Below are 17,277 nucleotides of genomic sequence, written 5' to 3'. Positions count from 1 at the left end.
CCCTGTGATGCAGCAATTCCACTCCTAAGTATATACATAGCAGACATGCATACAAATATGATCCAAATGATTCATACAAGAATGTTCAGCCCCATGTCAATCAAGATGGCAGAGTAAGACACCTCAGGTCTCTGTCCCCTCACAAAAGTTTTGGACAACCAGCAAGAACTGGCAGGAACATCATTCTCAAAGCAGTTAAAGGACAGAAAACAGTTAAAGGACTGCAGCACCAAATCAAGAAAAAGGTACTTAAAAGTGATAGTCTCCAGGACTCGGGCAAGATGGCAGCATAGAGAGGAGTGGAAGCTAAGTAGTCATCCTGGAACAACCACAAAAAAACAGAAACAACTAGTAAATAATCCAGAATAACTGCGGGGGGACAAACGAGACCATCCACTCATCATACACCAACCTGAATTGGGAGGAATGCCCGAAAACACAGCATAAAATCTGTAAGTAAAACCTGCGGAACCAAGTCATGAGGCCCCCTCCCCATAGCCCAAGCTGCAAAGCCTTGTGGTGCCAGAGAGAAGCTCTCTCCCAGCAAGCGAATATAGCTCAGCTGAGCTCCAACTGGGGTTTTAAGTAGCGAGTGTGAACTGCTCACTGCAGGTACACATCCCCAAAAAACAGACAGAGGCTTTGGGTGATGACTGACCTGGGAGAGCCGGAGGGTCGCCTTGGACTGGGTCTGAAGGGGACTATCTGTTTCTTTTTTGGCTCAGTGGAGAAAGCCCCAGTCATTTTCAGTTTCCAGGGCTGTGACTCGGGGAAGGGTGGAGACAGCACAAGCAGAGAGCGAGACCATTGAAATGCTAATGACCTCCACCTGAGGGGTCTGTCGTCTCTAGAACCAGAGACCAGACCCCAGAGCCTGGGGGAACACGGCCATACCTCCTCACACCAGTCAAGAATTATACGCTAACAGGCATCACCTGCTGGGCAGAAAAGCACAGTGACCCGAGGCATCACAGGGTGGAGCAATTTTCTAAGACACACCTGCAGGGAAACCAGATACTGAATATTTCTTCCCTCTGGGACCTGAGCCTGTTCTGGTCTGGGAAAAGCTGATTTGGATAACCAAGGAAACCATGCCTAGACAACACAAAATTACAACCTACACTAAGAAAAACAAAGTATGGCCCAGTCAAAGGAACAAACGTACACTTCAACTGAGATATAGGAATTTAAACAAGTAATGCTAAATCAATTCAAAAAGTTTAGAGAAGATATTGCAAACGAGATAGAGGCTGTAAAGGAAGCACTGGGCATGTATACGGCAGAAATCAAAAGTTCAAAAAAACAACTAGTAGAATCTATGGAAATGAAAGGCACAACACAAGAGAAGAAAGACACAATGGAAACATACAACAGCAGATCTCAAGAGGCAGAAGAAAACACTCAGGAACTGGAGAACAAAACACCTGAAAGCCTACACGCAAAGGAGCAGATGGAGAAAAGAATGAAAAAATATGAGCAACGTCTCCAGGAACTCAAGGATGAAACAAAGTACAATAATGTACGTATCATTGGTGTCCCAGAAGGAGAAGAGAAGGGAAAAGGGGCAGAAGCACTAATAGAGGAAATAATTAATGAAAATTTCCCATGTCTTACAAAAGACATAAAATTACAGATCCAAGAAGCGCAGCATACTCCAAACAGAAGAGATATGAATAGGCCTACGCCAAGACACTTACTAATCAGATTATCAGATGTCAAAGACAAAGAGAGAATCCTGAAAGCAGCAAGAGAAAAGTGATCCATTACATACAAAGGAAGCTTAATAAGACTATGTGTGGATCTCTCAGCAGAAACCATGGAGGCAAGAAGGAAGTGGTGTGATATATTTAAGATACTGAAAGAGAAAAACCGCCAACCAAGAATCCTGTATCCAGCAAAGCTGTCCTTCAAATATGAGGGAGAGCTCAAAATAGTTTCTGACAAACAGACAATGAGAGACTTTGTGAACAAGACACCTGCCCTACAGGAAATACTAAAGGGAGCACTACAGGGTGACAGAAGACAGGAGTGTGTGGTTTGGAACACAATTTTGGGAGATAGTAGCACAGCAATGTAAGTACACTGAACAAAGGTAACTATGAATACAGTTGAGAGAGAGAGGAAGGTGGGGAGCATGTGAGACACCACAAGAAAGGAGGAAAGATAACGACTGGGACTGTGTAACTTGGTGAAATCTAGAGTATTCAACAATTGTGATAAAATGTACAAATATGTTCTTTTACGAGGGAGAACAAGCAAATGTCAACCTTGCAAGGTGTTAAAAATGGGGAGGCATTGGGGGAGGGATGCAATCAGCATAAACTAGAGACTGTAACTAATAGAATCATTGTATTATGCTTCCTTTAATGTAACAAAGGTGATATACCAAGGTGAATGCAGATAAGAGGGGGGATAGGGGAGACATGTTAGACACATGACATTGGTGGTATTGTCTGATTCTTTATTCTACTTTGATTTAAGGTTATTTTTCCTTTTGCTGCTTCCTAGCTGTCATTTTTTTTTTCCCTCTTTCTTTTGCCTCTCTACCTTCTTTGACTCTCCCTCCTGCCTTGTGGAAGAAATGTAGATGCTCTTATATAGATAGTGGTGAAAGTGGTGAACACATAAATGTATGACCATGCAGAAGACCATCCATTATTTACTTGGGATGGAATGTATGGTGAGTGAACAAAATCATATTTAAAAAAAATGGGTTGATGACAAAACCTCGAGGGCAATATACTTAGTGAAATAAGCCAGACACATTAGGACAATTATTGCAGGGTCTCACTGATAGGAACTAATCATAATATGTAAACTCATAGACATGAAATATAAGGTACCAAGATGTAGGATGAGGCTTAAGAATGGGGAGTGGTTGCTTAGTATGAGCAGAATGTTCAATTAGGATGAACTTAAATGTTTGGAAATGAACAGGGGTGTTGGTAGCAAGATGTGAGAATAACTAACAGTGCCAAATGGTGCGTGAATGAGGTGGAAAGGGGAAGCTCAGAGTCATATATGTCACCAGAAGGAAAGTTGGAGGTCAAAAGATGGGAATGTATAAAACTGAATCCTATGGTGGGCAATGTCCATGATCAACTGTACAAATACTAGAAATCGCTTCCATGAACCAGAACAAATGTATGACAATACAATTAGAAGTTAATAATAGAGGGGCATATAGGGAAGAACTATATACCTATTACAAACTATATACTACAGTTAGTAGTATTTCAACATTTTTTCATAAACAGTAACAAATGTACTATATCAATACTATGAGTCAACAATTGAGGGGGGTTGGTTAGGGATAGGGGAGGATTAGAGTTTCCTTTTCTTTTTTTCTTTTTTCATCTTTCACTTTATTTCTTGTCTGGAGTAATGAAAAGTTTCTAAAAATTGAACAAAAATTAAGTGTGATGGATGCACAGCTGTATGAGGGTACCCAGGGGCAAGTGATTGTACACTTTGGATCTTTGGATAATTGTATGGTATCTGAACAATCCCAATAAAAATGAAAAAAAAAAAAAAGTGATAGTCTCTCCTGGCACTGATGCCTCTCACAAGTTGAGTCCCGTTTAGTGCAGAGCTAAGCCTGTGCTCTCAGGACACAGGTCCCCAGTCCCAGTTCTGGAGGGAACAGAGAAAATCTCCTGCACATATTGGTAGCATGTATATCTGGCCCAGTCTATCATCTGGTGGTGGCCTCAGGGACTTACCATCTGTGCCAGTTCAGTTGTATTATGTCCCCCAAAACACCATTATCTTTGATGCAGTCTTGTGGGGGGAAGACATATTAGTGTTGATAGGTTGGAACCTATTGATTGAGTGCTCCCATGGAGATGTGACTCAATCAACTATGGGCAAGACCTTTGATTGGATAATTTCCTTGGAGGTGTTACCCCACCCATTCAGGGTGAGTGTTAATTGGATCACTGGACTCCTATAAAGGAGTTCACAGACAGAAGGAGCTTCGAGCATCTGTGAGTGACATTTTGGGGAGAAGCAACCTGGAGAGGAATGTCCTGGGAGAAAGTCCTTTGAAACCAGAATTCCAGAGCAGACATCAGCCACAAGCCTTCCCAGCTAACAGAGGTTTTTCCAGACATCATTGGCCATCCTCCAGTGAAAGTACTCGATTGTTGATGCCTTACCTTGTATACTTTATGGCCTTAAGACAGTAACTGTGTAACCAAATAAACCCCCTTTATAAAACCAATTAATTTCTGGTATTTTGCAAAATGGCAGCATTAGTGAACCAGAACACAATCCCAGAACTTGCCCAGTGTGAAGAAGACAACTCACAGAACTCTCCTACTAAAAGCTGTGCGAGAGCAGCCAAGTTGTGCTATGTGGGACAAGGGATTGCTGGATGTAGGATTTACAGTGCCGTGCTGGAGACTGTGAGGAAACTGTTTCCTAGGGAATAGTGGACATTTGTATCTGTGTAAACAGGGGAATTCTTAGGGCCCCATATGCATGCCTAAGACAAGATGCATCCTCAGAGAAGATCAAGGAGGCCCCTACACTTTAGCCTGGAGTTATTCTCTAAACTCGTTATATGGATAAGCCCAGAAGTAGAGCACTTGCACAGGTCAATTTGCAAAGACTGGGGAAGATGTTTTCTTTTTTCCTTTTTTTTTTGTTTTTTTTGTTTTTTTTGTTTTTTTTTTTTGTTGTTGTTATCTCCTGGCATTCAAGGGAAGCTCTGTCATAACACTAGCTGGATACAGTTTAAGTAACAGATATCTCATAGTCTAAATTCCAGTGATAACACATTAAAATATCAAGATGTCCAGGTTTCACCATGATTGCAAAACATACAAAGAAGCAGGAAGCAATGGGCCCAGGCAAAGGAGAATATTAAAGCATTAGAAAGCCTCAGTGAGGAAGACCAGACCTAGGACATAACAGACAAAAACTTTTTTAAAAATGGTCCTAATTATGTTCAAAGAGCTAAAGGAAAACATGGACAAAAAACTAAAGGAAATCAGGATAAACGAACACAAAGAGACTATCAATACAGAGATGGAAATTATGAAAAGGAATCACACAGAGCTGAAGGCGACAGTGAAGAAATTTAAAACCCTAGAGGTGTTCAACAGCAGGTTGGATCTGGCCAAAGAAAGAATCAGAGAACTTGAAAATAAGGAAATTGAAATCATCCAGTCTGAGGAGCAGGAAGAGGATAGAATGAGGAAAAGTGAATAGAGTCTGAAGAACATGTGGGACATCATCAAACATACCAAAATACACATCCTGGGGGTCCAGAAGGAGAAGAAAGAGAGAAAGGAGCAGAGAGAATATTCAAAGTAATAATAGTTGATAACTTCCCAAATTTAATGAACAACATGGATATACACATCCAAGACACTCAACAAACTCCAAACAGGATAGACCCAAATAGACCCATGCCACAGCATGTTATAATCAAACTGACAAATGCCAAACATAAAGAGAAAATTCTGAAAACCACAAGAGAGAGGCAACTTGTAACATCAACGGAGACTCAGTAAGATTATGTGCCAATTTCTCATCGAAACCACGGAGGCAAGAAGGCACTGGGATGACATATTTAAAGTGCTGAAAGCAAAAAACTGCCAACTAAGAATTCTATTTCTGGCAAATTGTCTTTCAAAAACAAGGGAGAGATAAAGACATTCCCAGATAAACAAAAGCTGAAGTTGTTTGTCAGCACTAGATCAGCCCCACAAGAGATACTAATGAGACTTCTTCAGGTTGAAAGGAAAGGACAATAAACAATAGATCAAAACCACATGAAGAAATAAAGATCTCAAGTACGACTAATGACATGGGTAAATATAAATGCCAATACTATTGTATTTTTGTTTGTAACTCCATTTTTTACTTCCTACAGGATCTAAAAGGCAAATGCATAAAATGTAATGATAAATCAGTGACTTTGGACTCATAATTTATACAAATGCAATTTGTGACAAGAACCCCATAAAGATGGGGTATAGAAGGGGTATAGGAACATAGTGTGTGTATACTATCAAAGCTAAGTTGTTATCAAAGCGAACAAAATTGTTACAGATTTAGAATATTAAATATAAGCCCTATGGTAACTACAAAGAAAATATCAGAGAATATGCAGGCTCACAGAGACAGAAATTAGAGTACAGGTTGCCAGGGGCACAGGGCAGGGGGAACAGGAGGTTAATGCAAAATGCATGTAGGGTTTCTGTTGGGGAAGATGGGAAAATTTTATTAATGGAAGGTGGTAGGGGTACTTCAATATTGTGACTGTGATTAATCCCATCGAACGGTATGCTTGGGAGTGGTTGAGATGGGAAAGTTTTTGTTATATGTGTTTCCCACAATTAAAAAAAAAGATACTGTGAACAGTTGATTGTACACCGTTTTGTACACCATGGATGATTGATTGTATGCTATGTGAATATATCTCAATAAAATTGAACTTTAAAAAAAAGAGCAACTGAAGAGGCAATGACAATTAAAGACAATACATGTTCCTTATAGGGATCTAATAAGAGAGGAAAGAAGGCTCAAAAAGACATTATTAGCACATATGAAAAAATGGAATATAGACTGTAAGCTTTATATTAATGTCAAAATTCTTGAACTTTATAACTGTACTTAAAGTGAATACATAAGTGAATTTCCTTTTTCTTAGGAAATGCACATGGCAGTATAAAAGGTTCAAGATCATTATGTATACAACCTACACTCAGTGTTGAGAAAATGGATTGATAAATAAGTAGATAGATACACAGATAAATGGATAGATAGATATACAGATAATTTATAGATGGATGCAAGGATGGATAGACAGCTAGAATGATATGGCAAATGTGGCAAAATGTTAAAATTGGTAGATCTGGATATCTGAGGGTTAAGAGAGTGTTGGAGTTCTCTGGATGGGGTTTGTATTATTTTTGTTTGTATTATTTTGTTCCATAAGTTTGAAAGTATTTCAAAAAAAAAAAAGCAAAAAAAAAAAAAAAAAAATGTTTACAGCAATGATATTTGTAATAGCCCAAAACTGGAAACTACCCAAATGTTGATCAAAAGTAGAGGGGATAAATGAACTGTAGTAGATACACACAATGGGTCAGCATACAGTAATGAAAATGCTATCTATAAATATCTGCAAAAACATAAATGAATATTACAAACATAATGCTGAATAAAAGAAACCAGAACCAAAAAAGCATACTTGCTATATGATTCCATTTATTTGAAGACAAAACAGGGAAAATTTATCTATGATGTATGTAGTCAGTATAGTGTTGCCCTTGGGGTGGGGGTAGTGACTGTTCCGCCTACATAAAGTAGAACTAAAGGAAAAGCAAGGAAAATAGAGAGAAATACCCTATAGGGAGAACTGAACACACCATTCTCAGTATAAGAGAGGTCAAGGACAAAAGTTAAGCAAGGAACTAGAAATCTAAACAAACTAATTAGCAAGGTAGGTCTTTAAAATAATTTAATCCTGATTTATGGTCACACACACACACACACACACACACACACATTGTGACTCTGATAGGAAGGGCATTAAATTTATATATTAATTTCACAAGCTTTGTTCCTACCTGATTTTAAAAAAAGATAATTTTCCTTTCCCTAGTTATATTCATACAAACAATTACATTTTCTTTTCTTATTTCATTAGTGAGAACCTCAAAAAAATATTCAATATTAGCAGTGATGACAGACAACTTTGTCTTATTATTGATATTAAATGGACAGCTCTCTCCAGCCCTGTTCAGAACCAAGGGTGTGCCTCCTTTAGCCTCCATCTCCAGGCAATTACCAAGGTCCTGCTGATGGAAGCCCTTCATTCCATCACCCCCGCACCAGGCTCACCAGTCCTGAAATCCCTGCCTCTCCCTCCCCCTTCTCTCTCTACTTCTGTCTCCCAACTCAGGCTGCCTTCCCCTTACTCCTGAGTTGTTACGGTGGCTTCCTAACTGGCCCCCTTTCACCCCCTCCTGTCCCTTCCTTGTGGCCCCATGCAGTCAGTCCAGCACACTGCAACCAGAATGCAAACCTGATCATGCCCCCCTCCTTGATTCCCGCTCTTCTGGGGGGAAAATGTGATACGAGCCCCTGTGAGCTTGCCCCTGCCTGACTCTGCAGCTTCATCTTGTCAGCTCTCTCCTCCCCCTCGGAAAGAGCTGACTTTCTTTCGGTTCCTGGATGCACCCTGCCCCTTCCCGTCTCAGCATCTCACACCTGCTCTTTTTTTGCCTGGAACACCCCATCCCCTCCCCCCACCCCAAATACACACGTACTTTGTCTGGCTAACTTATGTGTATCAGCTGTATACTGTATAATTAATTATTTGTTCAATGTCTTCCTTGATCTCTAGGCTATAAATTTATCAGGATAGGGGCTGTGTTTCTTCCACCCTTAACCCCAGCCTGGTCCTTAGGAAATGTTCAATAACTATTTTTAATTAATCATTAATTAATAGACCAGTGAGTATCAGAAGTTTCACATTTCATAACCCACAATTCTTGTTTTATCCCCTCCCAAGGACTGGGTAGACATAAAAGTGCCTTCTATTCTTATTTAAAGGTGTTTTTTTTGGGGGGGGGGGTGGACATGGAGGTGCCACACACAGTAATGTAGGTTGGTTTCTTCTTAGACTCAAGGCTGGGCCCCACAGCTCTTTAGTTCCCCTTGCCAAGTCTGTGTCATGCCATTTCTGTTACCCTTTACCAGCCAGGAATGAATCATCCATTGAGATATTCGTTCCTCTCTGATTCACCACAATAAGGTTCTGAGTGGGGAAATGTGAAGGTTACAGGACTCTCAAGAACCCACAAAAGCTCCCTGTTGGTTCCCTGGCCCATTCAAATCCCATGGCTTCCGAGGCCTCTGTCACTGCTTAGTCTCTTCCTTGAGGTGTCTTCCTGCCGTCTCACCTATAGCAGCCCCTCTGGACAAAGCTCCCCCCCGCTCTCTCCCACACCCCATATTCCTGCTTGGCCAGGCAGTCTGTGCACCCCTCGCCTCCCGCAGTGCCCTCACAGCCCTCAACCATCTGCCCGTCCTCGCAGCTTCAAGGCCATCCCTCTCGGACCCCAAGGCCACCCCCACTGTGTCTCCAGCTGGAACCCAGCCCTCAGCGCTGCTCCCCCACTCTGACCCCCTCCATGCCCAGAGCCTGGGCCCAGGTTTTTATATTTTATTATATCCCATCTCGTGCATAAATACCCACGAATCGATTGGCTGCACAGAGGGACCAACAATCTCCTTTTAAAAGACACTCTAAGAAGGAAACTCCCGCTGGTGTAGCTCCCTGGAGCCTAAAGTCGTGAGGCCGAGATGGGATCTGCAGGATACTTGTCTTGTTAACTCCCTGTAAGTCTACCGAAAGCCAGGACAAAGCCTGCAGGCAGAGTTTTGGAGCAATTAACTATGAATACAAGAGGCTTCCCCTCTCTTCACTCACTATAATTTAGCTAAGACAAAGAAGTATTGTAACTGCAGCACAATTAAACCCCAGTAATTAAGGAAGGTGGGGTGGGAGAGGAGGATGCAGATTCTGGAGATGCAGCTCAAGAGACTGTGCAAAAGAACAATGTATCCATTCACCACTAGATGACAGGCTTCCCGCTTAATTCCTCAGCTCGCCCAATTTTAAACAGAGAAATGATGCTCAACCCACAATGAAGCCAATCTCCCAACATATCCAAGCACATTTAGACACATGTGATGTTAAAACTAGACAAAAGTCTGGTGAATTTGTTTTGGCAAAACCTGATATTTACAGAAGAAAGAGAGGCACAGGGGCTAGGAGTCACTGGGTTTGTGAATTCTCCCAGGCCAACTTGCTTTTCTATTTATGATTCTATCCTGCCTCTTGACAAAAGCCTCACAAAAGTCTCCTTAAAAAGAGATCCAGCACGGGTGTGCAGCTTGTGAAACGTGCATAGAGCGGTGCACTTTTCTGTGTGTGAATAATACTTCAATGAAGAGTTCAAAGAAAAAGAGGGAAAATACCTCCTCCAACAGAATGGAATTTAAGAATTTTTATCTTGGTTTGATCTTAATTTGTGAGTTTGGCTGGTCCTTGGCTAGTGAGCCACTTGATTCTGGGATCCCTTGTTTGTGATCCCACAAGCCTTGCACAGTCTGGCAAGGACAGACGATGCATCCTCGTTGGCTGTCATAAATTAAAGTGGAATCCCTGGAACCAGACCAGGACCTGTTCCTCAGGACTTCAGTTTCCTTATTTTTAAAAATGAGGATGTGGAATTCACACTATGATCTAAGTCTCTAAATGTGAAATATGTAAGCAGAATGTCTGGAAGGGTGCAAGACCTTTTGTAGGACAGCGGTTTCCAAAGTGTGGTCCGAGGACTCTTGAGGTTTGTGAGAACCTCGCCCTCCCTCTGGGCAAGAACAGATTTTCTTCATGTTATGTCATTCAAAACAGCAGATCACAGGAGATCCAATGCGGGGCAGATAGGAGAATCTATTAGGAGGAACATTAAAGAGATTTGCTGAAATGTAAAATAATGTCATTCTCATATATATTTTTTGGAAATATAGTTATTTTCATTAAAATGTCACTTTTTTAACATATAATGGATTTAATTATAACTATTTTTTAATGAATAATAAAATTTTCTGTTATAATTTCTAATACAGTAAGGCAAATGTCAAAATATGTCACCTAAACAAAAGCTCTTCGGGCGTTTCTAATAGTTTTAAGAGTGTAAAGGTGCCCTAAGACCAAAAGTTTGAAAACCACTGTCATAAGAGTTTAATCAGTCCTTTTCTTAGCTCTCTGTTTTTTGTCTTTCGTTCTTCAGAAGCAGGAAGCTGTATATCCAGAGATGTTTATTTCAGCATTACCTAAAGTAGCCAAAAAAAAAAATTTCTAATATCAGGGGAAAGCTTTAGTAAATATGCCACATTAACTCAATGGAATCATATATTATAGTATTATATATAATACTATAATAAATAAAATGACTATTATGACATACTAAGTGGAAAGACATGAACTGGTATCTCCACTGATAGTAAAAATGTGAGATTAGAATCTGATATATAAATAATCTAATCTATAAAAATAAAAACACCATGTATATTATGCTTGAGTGTTGAGGTGATGCTTTTCTTTAATTAAACTATGACTGTTTGACTACATATTTTCTAAACAGCATTTTTACATCACCGCTGAGAGGACACCCTGGGCTCCCCAAGGTCTCTCACACTGGGGGAAAGAAGCTATTATCTTTTTCCGTTCACAAGCCAAGAAGCTTCTCGATTTTGAAAAGCCAACTTCCTCCAGCAGACCCCAACAACAATCGTTGTCTCGGAGGCCTCTGGGAACAATCCCTGACAAATGGCAAGTCTGTACAAACACACAGCTGTCCTGGCTGCAGCCACAGCCACCGCCCTGCCTGGGAGAGCGGGTGCTGAATGGGAAGTTGTCTGTGCTTTCAGCCTACGCGGGGGCGACAAGGGGTCTTTGTGAAGGGAACAAAAGTCCATCTCCCCTCTCCGGGAGGTGCTCCAGCACTCCCTCCTGCCCTCACCGCCCCCCATCCCACCACACGCCTCACCACACACACGCCACAGCCTGGATTTATGTTTTGCCTCGTGAGCATGTTAACGAAGTCCCTCAGGAGCTCACTGTTTCTGAGGTGTTGAAGAGAAAAAACACTGCCAAAAGGAGGATTCTTGCTTCAAGGAATCCTAGCCTTCAGTCCATTACCTAGGTCCCCTTCACATCTTTCTAAAAACCACTTCCGGCAATCCCCCTTCTTAACTCCAAATGTGCCTGTGGTTCTATTGCAGAAGTGTGTGGGAAACAAAATGCCCAGATAATTAAAGTGAGGATTTTATTTAGGCTATTGATAGGGAGAATATTCATTAATGCAGAGGAACGTCTCAAAGAAAAGGAAGGGCCTGGGTTTAATGGAGGCAAGTAACCCAGGAGTGTGGGGGAAGAGTGGACTGCAAGTCTTATTTGAAGGGTGGGTTGGGGGGTGGGGGTGGGAGTGAGGAAGTCGCAGAGGAGGGGGATTACGGTGGAGGGGGGAAGTGGGCAGTGTACCTTCCCTGCTTTCCCCAAGCATAGGGCTCAAATAAAGTTCAACACTGTCAACAGGTTACTGGAAGGTTGGCCTCCCTTGTAGCTGAGACTGTAGGAAATGAGGGGTGGGAGTGCGGTCTCGGGTGCCACCAGGGGAGGGGCTGCTGGAGCTGGCCTGAAGGTGACCACAGGCAGAGCCAGAAGGGGCAGGAAGAGTGGCTGTGTCCCCAGGTGCTCTTTGGGCCACTACAATTTCACTCTTCAAATTCAGAAATTTCAGTCTACCTCCACAGCCCCCTTTCTTCCCTTCCTCTCTTTGTCACAGGGCAGGTGGGTAAGGATATGGTTGAAAGAAAAGCAATTTAATTCCTTTTATGCTTCAAAACACACACACAAACACACGGCTCTGTTCCAACCCGCCTGGAAGGAAACCGGTCACCGCTAGAGGATTCTGGTCAAACACACAAGGTTTCTTAAAGATGTCTTTCGAAGAGAGGGAGGGGAAATTTAAGATGGTTAACTAGTCACAATGGAAAGCTGTGATTTTCCTTAGCAGTAAAAATAGTCTTTTCCTAATGTCTTCTTTGATAAAGGCAAGTGCTCCCCAGCTCCTTGTCCCAGCTCTGTTCAACTAATCCAACCAGATGACGATTTTTTCCATTCCTGCCCTGCAGGGTTTAAAGATGGAAGAAAAGATGAGCTGTTTTCCCCCATTAGTGACTCTTTCCACCACTGGAAAGGGTTTGTCTTTGTAGGGCTTTGTGCTGCCAGTTTTGGATAAAGCAATTGGGGTGAGGGCTGCTTTGGAAACAGGGATTGATGGGGACTTTCCATTTGGAATCACAAGGCTCTTGGTGGCAAGGCCAGATGGAACCACGATCTGTCTAGAGAGACAAAGCTCCTCTTCGAACTGGTCACTGCACAACCAAGAACATCAGATTTTCAACATGACAGCCAAAGAGTAGGAAACTGAGACTGGCTGTGAAACACGGAGGCAGACTGCTCCACTTTTGGTGAACTGAGCCCTGAATGTAAATCAGCAGGGAGCGACCCTGCGCTGATGAAAACAAGGACTGAAAAACTTTGATTTCAAACTGGGGCGTTAGAAAAACAGCTCGCAGCCAGCCAGTCTCCGTCCTCTTACATCATCCTTCAGTTGGGAGCAAACCACTTCCTTAACGCATCAGAACAACATTGTGACTTCAATTACTATAAAGAATTTTATAAATGCTGAGTGTCCCTGTCGACACTGTTAATGAGCATCCTCTAAGCTGCACTTAAACCAAATTCCAAGGTATAATTAGGGATATGGAACAATAATACAATGTAGTCTATGAGCACATTTGAAGCTCCCAACATCAAATTAGAGGGATGTAACAGATTTCCCATGGCACCAGAGATGAAAACCATCTGTCACAGGCTTGCTTCCTCAATCCTTCCTTCCTGGAAAATACTTTGTGTCACCTAATAATGCCAAAAGGAGTGCCTTCTTGGCCATCAAACCCTGTCTTCCAATCACCCATCTGTTAACAAGCTGTGTACCCTGGAGCTAGTCTCATGCCCCCTCTGAGCTTTAATTTTCTTATAAAATGAAGCAGTTGGACAGCAATCAGTCGTTTTCAAACTCCTTTTCTTTTAACAATGGAAATTTTTATTTTATTTATTTATTTTTTAATTTTTTCCCCAAAGGAAACTTTTATTTATTTTTTTTTTTTAATTTTTGTTTCCCAAAGGAAAATCTTACTATGGAATTCAATTTGTAAACATCTTTATGCCACTGGGAAGAAGTGTAATAAACATGCCACTGAACAGACTGCTAGAGGGGAAATATTTCTGCTTTTTGCATCCTAAACCCCCAACAGACTCTAAGTCCCTATTATGGGATCACTCCCTGTAAATAGTAAGTGCTTAATAAATGTTGTATAGGAAAATATTTATACTTCAGTGGAAAATATGTATGGTTTAAAGCTTATCTTTCAGGTTTATTGACTGTGATTCTATGGGACTCTGGAGGTTTGTGAATTTCATTGCTTTTTAACTCTTTCATAACTGTGATTTATAGATAACTGATAGCAGTACCAATAATTCTTGCCTATGGATGGCAGATAAATTTGGTCCTGTGAAGGTTCAATTGACTTCCCTCCCTATCCTCCATAGGAAAAGCCAGTTTCTTCTATTTGTGAATATTTATTGACATTCCTTTATATATAATTTGTGCTTCTTTGACTTCTTCTTTGAACTGGTTGTAACATTTTATGGGTCCCTCATTAATAATGAACTGAATGAAACCCTTAGCATGCATTCATTTTATATCTTTATGTGTCATGTTTTAGCTTTTTTTTTTTTAATTACCTTATTTTGAAATTTTATTAATAAAAAATTAACAGTTGGTTAACTTTTTTCTTTTTAGTTCTCCAATGATCTCTAATAGCATTTATACTCTTCATTCAATTGATTTTCTTTTTTAATGTTATGGAGATGCCTTTAGAAAAGCAACCCACACTTGCTGGAGATAAGAAATGGGAGGAAATCAACAAGAGGGAGCAGTTGCTGGATCTCAAGGGGGAGGGGTATGGGTAAGGTGCCTGATGGGAGATGAGGCCTGAAATGGAAAAGCAACCAACACAGGGCAACCCAGCAGGGAGAGAACAGAAGTGAAAATGCCCTCCTTCCTTACCTCCTTACCCCCCTTCCTGCTTCCATTGGCCAAACCCAACTGAAAGCCAGAGAGAGGGCAAGGGAGGGTACATCTAGCCCTGTCAGCCTCCAGGACACAGAGCAGGATGGAGAGGGACTTCACTGCCACTCAGATAGCCAACAAAGGGAGCTTAGGATGGGAATCAAACATCCTACACAGCTTACTTTCTATATTAACATACCAGCATGACTTGACTCTTCTGCTGCCTTCATCATAATAACTTTACTATTCCAGGAAACTCTTGTCCAGGAAAATAAAAGTTGCAAATAACTTTATTGTTCATTCCAGGAACTTCCTGAAAAGATCCATAATCTTCAGTCAGAAGCATCAAAAGACACTCTATACCCCAGGACTCTTTGAACACCTCTATGGCGAAATCCTCACCTTGCTGGGTCCACCCAGCAAACCATTAAGTCATGGGCCATACCCAACTCTAACCACGCACCTGCCCCACATGATAAGATCTACCTTAAACCAGACTTCAAAGTCTCAATAAATATCCCCACTTCCAAGCCTCTGCAGGTGGCATTTCCCTTTATCACTGTGAGTGACACACTCAGCCTTCTCTTATAAACCGGTTGATTCGATGATATTTGGGAGCCAGCATTCAACTGAAAGGGAAAATATTTGGAGGCAATTGTGTGGATGAGCCTGAATTACCTGGGGGGACTGGGGGAACTGGGGAGGGAGGTCCATACTGCTCAAGTTGCTCAAATTCAGGTGGATGACTGCATACATGTTCTTTCTTTTCTCTCTGTTGATACAAAATCTAGAGTGTAGAGGCTGGAAGGAATCCCAGGGAGGATCTAATCTCTCCCCTCATCCATGGATTAGGTCAACAGGACTCGCAGATGTAATTGTCATGTTCAGGTCAGTTAGGGAGCTGGGATTTGAATTCGGGTCTCGCAGCTCCTAGCTAAGGGTCCTGTATTCATTTGCTCTCTCGCTCACTCAGTCATTTAACAGTCATCTCTGCATCCTGGGCACTGTGCCAGCATGAGGGGTGCTCAGAAGCGGACTCACATTTTTGCAACATTCACTCTCTTTGCCCTCTGACCCTTTCAACCAAATCCCAGGCTCTAGATTCCTTTCTTCATAAAAGCAATGAAAGGGTAGAAAATTGAAAACAGTCTGTGAGAACTCTCCCAGCTTCCAATCCCTGAAGCCTAAAAGCTTTGGAAGAACAGAGAAGATTATGGATAGAGACCAAATAATCTAGGACAGGCTTTCGGTAAACTGAGATTGGAAGGGAGAAGGGCAATCTGTGCTCTGCTGTGGGCACAGAGCCCCAGGGATGCCCGCAGGTGACCCCAAGAAGGAATGTCCATGGGGATGAGGCTCTAGAGGGGCTTGTAGTTCTCTGTGACTGAAGCAGCAGAGAGGCCCCACCCTAATCTATATGCCATGGGGACAAGACCAAAGGACGGCTCAGGAGTGGCTGTGGGACCAAAAACCAGGACCAAATGCCCTAGCTTTGGATGTCTTAACACAATAAGACCCTGAAACTTTAAAACAATGCATGTGGGAGAACAAATATACAAAAGGACAATGACCAGGAAACTCTGGCCAACTGCCTGCAGCAATCAGTCTAAGAAGCTGACCACTAGCTGCAAAATCCAGTCCAAGAAGTCAAACTCCAATCCCTGTAACAGTCAATCCAAAACAGCCAGGCTTTGATCAATTAAACGACAGCTTCTCTAATTTTGGCTCCCATTTCCAACTTAGGACCAACCAGAGAAAACCAAATATGCTCCCCTAACCAATCACATAGATGCCCCACTTCCAGTGAACCTACCTCCATCTTCCCTAGGCCACCTGCAGTCCTTTTGTCCACTGTAAAGCTTTCCCACTCTTTTGTCTGCCTTTGAGTCTCTGCCATATGCAAGTGACTCCCTTGTAATAGCAAGCTCTGAATATACAGACTTTGCTTGTCCTCATTTGGGGAGATCTTCATTTATTTCTCCATGTGGAGAGTTGATGCTGCGGATAGAGGGGCAGACACTCAGAACCCAGGAGCTCCAGGATTTCTCCCCAAAACTGGGTCAAGGGGAAGTCTTCTCCCTCCCAGCCCAGACTATTCAAATTCCCAACAGCACCCGGAGTGCCCACTCTGGAAGCAGGGGCGGCAGGCCCTCCAACACAGTCTTGTTAAAGGAGAAAGAAAATGCTTCCTGCCTTTGGGTTTAAGGAACTCCTTCACAAAGAGCGATCCTGGGCAGAGATGCTAGGGTGATAGCTGCTGTTGTTGCTTTCAAAATAAACCACAGTCTCCCCAGCAAACAAAGAGTGTTATGGCAGCCAACAGGAGATCTGTGGGGGCTGGGGGCAAGGGGGAGGTCTTCCTGGGGAAAGGCAGGGAAGCACAGGCAGCCTCACTTCCTTTCTCCATTGGCAGATGACGCGACCCTTGTCTGACCTTGCAGTGTCTTCCCCTCCCTTGCGAGCTGCTGGCCAGATCTTAGATTCCACTGCCAAAGAGGACTAGACTTTCAAAGGGGGGAAGGAAGAAAGGAAGGAAGGGGAGGGAAGG

At 42.2% G+C, this 17,277-nt stretch overlaps 1 long non-coding RNA gene across 1 annotated transcript; it reads right to left on the bottom strand.

The window, feature by feature from the left end:
• Positions 1 to 10,705: 10,705 nt before the first annotated feature.
• On the bottom strand, positions 10,706 to 16,636 carry LOC119530834. Its single transcript, XR_005216148.1, has 3 exons — positions 16,543 to 16,636; positions 14,929 to 15,042; positions 10,706 to 10,860 (listed from the first exon to the last, which is right to left on the bottom strand). It is a non-coding gene; the product is annotated as an uncharacterized LOC119530834 (long non-coding RNA).
• Between the last annotated feature and the right edge of the window lie 641 nt (positions 16,637 to 17,277).

This window comes from Choloepus didactylus, chromosome 4 (assembly GCF_015220235.1).
Source record: "Choloepus didactylus isolate mChoDid1 chromosome 4, mChoDid1.pri, whole genome shotgun sequence".
In the NCBI taxonomy this organism is placed as follows: Eukaryota; Metazoa; Chordata; class Mammalia; order Pilosa; family Megalonychidae; genus Choloepus; species Choloepus didactylus.
This window is presented reverse-complemented; position numbering and strand designations above follow the sequence as displayed.